We start from the raw sequence: 8,291 nt of genomic DNA on the forward strand, positions 1-8,291 counted from the left end.
GGCCCTGACAATCTACACCCCAGGGTACTTAAGGAGCTGGCAAGCATCATAGCCCAGCCTCTGGCACGGATCTTTGAGAACAACTGGTGCTCTGGTGTACTGCCTGAAGACTGCAAGAAGGCAAATGTGGTGCGTATCTTCAAGACGGGGAGGAAAGTGGATCCGGCAAACTATAGGCCCATCAGCCTGACCTCTATCCTGGGGAAGGTCTTGGAAAAGATTATTAAAGAGGCCATCCTTAATGGACTGGCCAACACCAACATCCTGAGGGATAGCCAGCACGGGTTTGTTGCGGGTAGATCTTGCTTGACCAATCTCATTTCCTTTTACGACCAGGTGATCTATCACCTGCCAAGGGAGAAGAGATTGATGTCATATATCTCGACTTCAGAAAAGCCTTTGATCTCGTATCCCATGATCACCTCTTGGCAAAACTGGACAATTGTGGCCTTGCCTCCACCACGATCCGCTGGCTGGGAAATCGGCTCTGTGGTCGGACCCAGAGGGTGGTAATTGATGGAAGTCAATCGTCATGGTGCTCTGTGACCAGTGGGGTCCCCCAAGGCTCTGTCCTTGGGCCCATATTGTTCAACATCTTCATTAATGATGTGGACATTGGACTCAGAAGCGGACTGGCCAAGTTCGCCGATGACACCACACTTTGGGGCAAAGCATCCACACCTGAGGACAGGAGGGCGATCCAGGCTGACCTGGACAGGCTCAGCAAATGGGCAGATGAGAACCTGATGGCGTTTAACACTGAAAAATGCAAGTTTCTCCACCTTGGGAGGAAAAACCGGCAGCATCCTCATAGGCTTAGCAGTGCTATGTTGGCTAGCACTAAGGAAGAAAGAGACTTGGGGGTCATCATCAACCACAAAATGAACATGAGCCTTCAATGCGATGCTGCAGCTAGTAAAGCGACCAAAATGCTGGCTTGCATCCATAGATGCTTTTCAAGCAAATCACGGGACGTCATTCTCCCCTTGTACTCGGCCTTGGCAAGGCCACAGCTGGAGTACTGCGTCCAGTTTTGGGTCCCACAATTCAAAAAGGATGTGGAGAAGCTTGAGAGAGTCCAGCGAAGAGCCACACGCATGATCAGAGGTCAGGAAAACAGACCTTACGATGACAGGCTGAGAGCTATGGGGCTCTTTAGGCTGGAAAAGCGCAGGCTCAGGGGTGATCTGATGGCCATCTATAAGTTTATCAGGGGTGACTACCAGTATCTGGGAGAACGTTTGTTCACTAGAGCACCCCAATGGATGACAAGGTTGAACGGTTACAAACTACTGCAAGACTATTTCAGGCTGGACATAAGGAAAAATTTCTTTACTGTCAGAGCCCCCAAGGTCTGGAATAGCCTGCCGTCGGAAGTGGTTCAAGCACCTACATTGAACAACTTCAAGAGAAAATTGGATGCTTATCTTGCTGGGATCCTATGACCACAGCTGACTTCCTGCTTTCAGGCGGGGGGCTGGACTTGATCTTCCGAAGTCTCTTCCAGCCCTAATATCTATGAAATCTATGAAATATTGCAAAGTACAATAAACGAGCACAAGCATATATAAAAAATGATCACATGTGATACAAAAACACAAGATGATGACTAAACACTAAATTAGAAAGATGGTGTGTGCATGCACCAATCTCAATATTTTTGTTCTAGGATAAACACAGGCATACCTTACCCAGGGATAAATGCAATGTCTGTTCCTAGCCTTAGACAATTAACAGGAAGGGCAGCTGAATACTTGCCAGAGTACATTAACTACTCATGCTGAAACTTAAAGTTAAAATCCAAGACACATTTGCTTTAGATTTGAAAGCTAATCATCACCACTAGCATTGTTCAAGATGCAAGTCTTTCATTTTCTTTTTGCTCATGTTACTCTTGACCTTAGTTGCAGCTCAGCACAGAATCAGAAAACAAGTTATTTTATTGGATCTTTTCTCAGCATGATTTTTTCAGGCATGAGAACCTACTGCTTGATCAAAGGAAAAATAAAAATGTTCTCCTGTGAACAGGACCCGGAGTGTATGTCCTTTTTGTGTACTCCATTTTTCACGAGCTTGGAAATAAACATACATTATGGAATGTTAGGGGTGTTTTGGAATTTTCTATAATGAGAGTGTTTAAGAACAAGTCAGAAAAAAAAGCAGCTGTGGAGGATGGAATACTGCAGGAGTTAAATTAGCGGATCCTTTGAGTTCCCTTCCAGCCCAAGTTTCTTTATTTGTATAAATTGACAGCCCGCCTTTTTTCTTTTTTTTTTTTTTAGTAGATGCATCACTTAAATGATGGCAGAGATTTGTCAGCATGCTTTCATTTAGGTATGAGTTTATAAATGCTGTAATTTAATCCAGATTATAGCATTTTGCAACTCATATTATCATTCTTTCTTAGTAAAATGAATAGGTAATCTATTACTCACTTTCAAGTATTCATTGTCACACAGTATTTAAGACAAGGGTAGGCAAAAAAACCAGCTCACCAGGCCATTTTATCCAGCCTGCAGGTCCCCTAAAAATTTAGAAAATTAATATTTATCTGCTCCTGACTGCCTGTCAAAGATGACAGGAGCCAGGGGCAGTAGGACCCAGGGCAAGGCCAGCCCAGCCTTGGTGGGAGCTGCCCCCTCACCACCCACACTTCTTGGACAGGCCACAGCTCAGTCCCACCCCACCCCAGCTGAACAGCACCTGCCTCAGCCCCTGCCCCTGCCCCCTCCCTCCCTCCCTCACCACAGGGTGCCTTGATCTGGCCGAATCCAATATTGGACCAATGTATCAGTGCACCTCTACCAAAAACATTTTTGCTCAACTGAGCATAAGAGGATTTGGACACCTACAAAGCAGTGGTTATGCTCCCTCGTCCACTCCACTATTTTTCCATTCATGTTAAAAACAACCAACCAACCAACCAACCAACCAGCAAAAAAAACAACATTTCCTATCCCTGTTCTGAACCCCTCCATAGGCAAAGATTCTGATAAGGAATTTTAACTAGGTATCCTCAAGTATGGTAATTTTTTCCCCAAACTTTGATTTTTGAAGGTGCCTAGGAAATTTAATGAAATTTGTAAATACAAAAGTAAAGCTACAAATCTACTCAATTTAGTGTCTGATGGGAAATTAGCAAATCCTAAAGAGACCAGCACTGAACACCTTCCTCATATTAAATCTCTATATGCCCAAAAGATTTTGGGACTAGATGGCAGTACAGCCTGGAATGTGTACTTTGCAGGGCAAGGGAAGGAACCTTTCTACACAAATGCAAAAATGCTGACTAGAATTGTCACCTCTAGCTGTCATAGAATCATAGAAAATTAGGGTTGGAAAAAGTGACATCAGGAGTCATCTAATCTAACCCCTGCTCAAAGCAGGACCATTCCCAACTACATCATCCCAGCTGGGGCTTTGTTGAACCGGGCCTTAAAAACTTCCATGGATGGAAATTCTAGAGCCTCTCTAGGTAACCCATTCCAGTGCTTCAACATACTCCTAGGCCATGTCCAGATGAGTGCAGCTGTGTGGTGTGTGGCACCACAGACCTGTCTGTGGCACTACAGACTGCACATTCAGGTGTTTCCTGTGCTGCTAAAAAAAACAAACAAAAACCTATGCAGAAAAAAGTGGGCTGGTGCACATGGAGGCAATGTGTGCCACCCAAAACCAGAGCCTGGATGCCCAGAGCCATGCTTCGGCTGCCAGCCAGGCTCCCATCTGTAGAAGTACCACAGCTGCAGCTCCTTGAGGGCCCCAGGACCCCAGGTAAGGCTGCTGGGGCCAGCATAGTTGCTGGTCCCAACCTCCCCTACCCCATCTAAGGTAACCTGCCACATGCCAGAGGGCACATGGCACAGGCATTCTCAAGGGACAACTAGCAGCAGCACAAAGTCCTCTCCGAGTCTTCTATTCTGCAGACTAAATAAGCCCAGTTCTCAGCCTCTCCTCAGAAGTCATGTGCCCCATCTCCATTTTACGATGGGTAACTGAGGCAAGGAGACACCAATGTCCAGATACAGTACTTAAAGGCATCTAAGTCCCAAAGACTTCAGCTGCAGTTTGGTAACCAAATGTCTTTAAGGATCTGAACCAGAACAATACACAAGAAGTCTAGTACAGAGCAATTAATGGAACTCAGAGCCAAGCACAGGGCCATTCTTCCCTTTTATTTTGTGTCTCACTATATGGTGAACTTCACAGTAACCAGGGCTACGTCAATAGAACTTTAAGATGTTTTAAAAAACCCAAAAAAGACTTATTTGAGTGTAATCTTAAGCATTATGAAGATTAAACAAAATTGTAATGATCTCTCTACCCAATTTAGTTATACATTAAATAAAGAACAAAATAAATAGCAAGTAATCATAAATTATGGAACAACAATTCTGCTGCAGAATTCTGCAAGTATTAACACAGAGAGCAAAGCAAAGTTGTTTGTGTAGCCACAAGGAGCCCAAAATAGAAGTTACAGCTCTGAAATTGGAGTTCGAACTCTTGTTTGTCTTAATTCCACCGCATTAAAAATCTAGTTATAAAAATATTCAAATAGAAAAAGAAAATTTCCTCATTTCCTCTGGCCTAACTTACATATTAAACAAGCTATTCTTATTCTTTGCTACTTTTTCAGACAGACCAAAAATGTTGTCTTTTTCATTCTTTTAAAATGGAGGCAAGGGCAGGTCTGGAGGCAGATTTGACTCAATCTTCCCCAGATTTGCATGCTTTTAACCTACACACTGATGCAACATACAAAACACAAAAGGCATGATGATAGATACTTATGCAGGTCTTCAGTTGTTCTGATGGAAAGGGAAGATCAATGGATTTATGTTGCGTTATTGATTCTCTTTCCTAGTTTGTTCTAGAATCAAACAGACTGACAGTTTAACACTGGACATTTTTCAGCAGAGAAATGCGAGTTGACAGTCATGTTCAGATATGTTTTTCACCCACTTTTCAACTGTCCTTGTCAAGGTTTTATCTGACTGAAGTTGCAGTCATTAGAAACTTGTAGATTATAGCCTTGTTTCATGAATTGCAGGCATTACGGGACATCTAACTGGTAATTGTGTAATTTCTTACACTGGTTTTAAGTGCAATTAGATCAAATCTTTGTGCTATAGTATAGCATCCACATGCCAAGAGCTAAATTCACCATGTAAGTAGTTGTGTAAGTTAAATATCAGATACAAGGTGGGTAGGAAGTGCCTACGAGGCAAAGCATCATCATTTACATTGGCCTATTGTTCAGAAGTTGTGCAAAATAAGTGAACTGTGGTAGACAAACTTCATCCCTGGCACAAGCAAATGCAACCTACTTTCTTGCTCCAGGGCGAAACTCACCTTTGTAAACCTTAGGCCCCTGGCATACATTATACATGAGACATGATTAACCAGGGAATCACATCTTAAGTAGTTACCCAGCCACATGTTATTGCAGTGAAATGTGTGATAAAAAAAAAAAGGAATAAGCCAAAGTTATTTTATACAAAATACATGTAATAAATCTGTAGTCAGTTCCTATCACACATTAATTGAATGTGTGGCCAGGCTGGGGCTCCCAGCCATGGGGACACAGCTGGGAGCCCCATCAGCTGAACCAGGCTCCCAGCCATGAAAGCACACCTTGCACCACTGAGGTTGGGAGCTGCCAACTGATCTTGGATCCCAGCCACAGGGGCACATCAGGAATATGGTTTGCCCCCATGGCTGGGAACCACATCAACTGATGGGGTTCCTAGCCACAGAAGCTTGCTACTTGCCAGTAGCAATAAGGCATGACAGAATGCAATGTTCAGTCTCACAGTCACATCTCTTTCCATACACGTGGCAGGGCAGGAAGCGTGATTGCAGGAATCATGCATCAGATCCCATCATGCCTTTAACTGCACATCTGCCTTTCAAATGTCATTTACTCAACAGGTGTTCTGAGCTCTCTCCCCCAATTAGTTGCCCCTTAATCTTCCTCTTACTGCTCAAGCAGTAGAGATCAGCCCTGTGCAAGGCAGTTTGTTCAAAGTCCAATTTGAGGACTTCAGTGTGCAATGAATGGGCTCTCACAAAGGTCCTATGCATAGAATATATTACACTTTTACTGAATTCCAAATCTATGCAAAGGGCATGATTTTTGCCACTTCCATTAACTGGATTACTATTTTCCATCTGATGTTCTGTGTATATTTGGCACACTGACTCCTATGAGGATCTGTATCTACTTCCTCTACACAAAATACATTCAGACCTAGAAAACAAGGAGTGGGAATCAAATTAATCAGAATGATGGCACTATATTTTTTGGTCTCCCAAAAATCGATGCATATCGTCCCATTTTTGTCCTCATAACAGTGTGTCAAAAGTCTAAGGAGGGGGAGGAGGAGCTAAGCTGGAAATAAATGCCTAGCAAAAAGTTTCAGCTAAGGAGATAATATATTAACCTGGGACATAGTAGTAGGAGGAGGGAGATGTTGCCATCACTGTATACAGTATTAATAAGATCATTACTGGAATACAGTTCAGTTCTCTTGTTCCCAGTTCAGACAAAACATTAATCAATTGGAAAGGTTAAAGAGAAATGCTACCAGAATAATCAATTTGAGGTCTGAAAAACTGGTAAGAGTTTTTAGTCTATCTAGTTTCATTCTAGGAGAATGTTGAAAGGTAACATAATCTACAGCCTGTAGCGGTCTACTTCTGGGAAAGGTTCCAAACATGATTCTTTAATTTATCAGATAAAAGCATAATAGCCTTCAAAAACTAAATATTGAGGGCAAACGCATTTAATCATATTATTAAGAACAAAACTAAACTTGCCTGGGGATGTGTTCAATTCTCCATCACTCGATATCTTTAAATAAAAAAAAAAAAAGGGTATGGCTTTCTTTAAATAAAAAAAAGGAATTGTAGCTCAGTCAGAAGATATGGGCTGGATACAGGAATCCTTTGTCAAAGTTCTGTGAGGCTACGCTGTGCAAGAGGTCAATCAATGGAAAAAAAAAAAAAAATCAACATGCTTACACCCAGAGGTTTTCAAAAGTCAGCTTCCAATCCAGGATCCAAGCCTGGCTGGAATTCAGAGACTCCATGGCTATGGAACAGCTTGAAGCATGTATGTAACCAGCATTATTAACTATTTTCCAGAGGTGGAATACTACTTCTACAACCTGTTATAGTAATGCATTAATTCTTTTTACACAATAGCACAGGCAGTCCTCAGACTTACGATACAATTGGTTCCTAAAAACCGCATCTTAAGTTGAAACGTTGCAACTCAGAGCCAATTTTCTCATAAGAAACAAATGGGGGATTGGTTCCTGAACCAAGGCCCGATACCCTATTTTCACTAAAAATACCCCAGAATGTTGTACTCGATCAATTATAAATGAGTAATATAGCTACATTAATGTATTTATATTGTAAATAGCAATCATATTGATTTGAAAGGACTTCTTTGAGGTGACTTTGCTGGACTTTTTGAAAGACTCTTGGTTGGACTTTTTGAAGGGTTCTTGGCTGGAGTCTTCTCAGGAGTCTTGACTGCAGGTTTATCTGGGGTCTTGTCTGCTTTCTTAAAGGAAGTGTCCAAGGAAGTTTGGACAGATGTTCTCCAGGGAGATAAGTGATGTAGCGAACTTTTTCGCTGGTGTGGCATCGCATCAGATCAAGCGTTGTAAAGTTGAAACTGATGTCATAAAGTTGAAACAGGTTGTCAATTTATAAATGTTGTAAGTGTGAAATGTTGTAACTTGAAATGTTGTAAATTGAGGACTGCCTGTATGTCCAGGACCACAGCCTCAAAACACTGACAGCTAAGAAGAGGAAAACTGAAGTTTGCTACTTTTGTGCCTTATTACACTGAGTGTTTAAAAGCTGCAGTTTTCCAGTTTAGCACACTTGGAAAAATCTCAACCTGAGTAATGAAAAAGTTTCATTAAAACATCTGTTTCCATTTGCTATTAGACTAGTATAATCACGGAGCCAAAAATATTCTGTGTTACTGTTTATAGGAGCTATTCACTAGGCCTGCGGGAAGCGGCTAGTGTTCGCTTCGGATTCAGATTTGGCCAATTCGGGGGACAGCAAATCGATTCAATGATTCAAATCACTGTCCCAAATTGATTCGGCTGAATCTGATTTGGAGATTGCTGCCAAATCTCCAAATCACACAGGCCCATCCCCTGCCTGCTCTCCCAACCCCGGCAATGGCTGCCCCACCTACCCCAGCTGCCAGCACTTTGAAGAAAAAAAAAAAAAGCCCCAACCAACTGGGGGGCGCGGGGGGGGGG

The sequence above is a fragment of the Alligator sinensis genome, unplaced genomic scaffold (assembly GCF_000455745.1).
Source record: "Alligator sinensis unplaced genomic scaffold, ASM45574v1 scaffold19_1, whole genome shotgun sequence".
In the NCBI taxonomy this organism is placed as follows: Eukaryota; Metazoa; Chordata; order Crocodylia; family Alligatoridae; genus Alligator; species Alligator sinensis.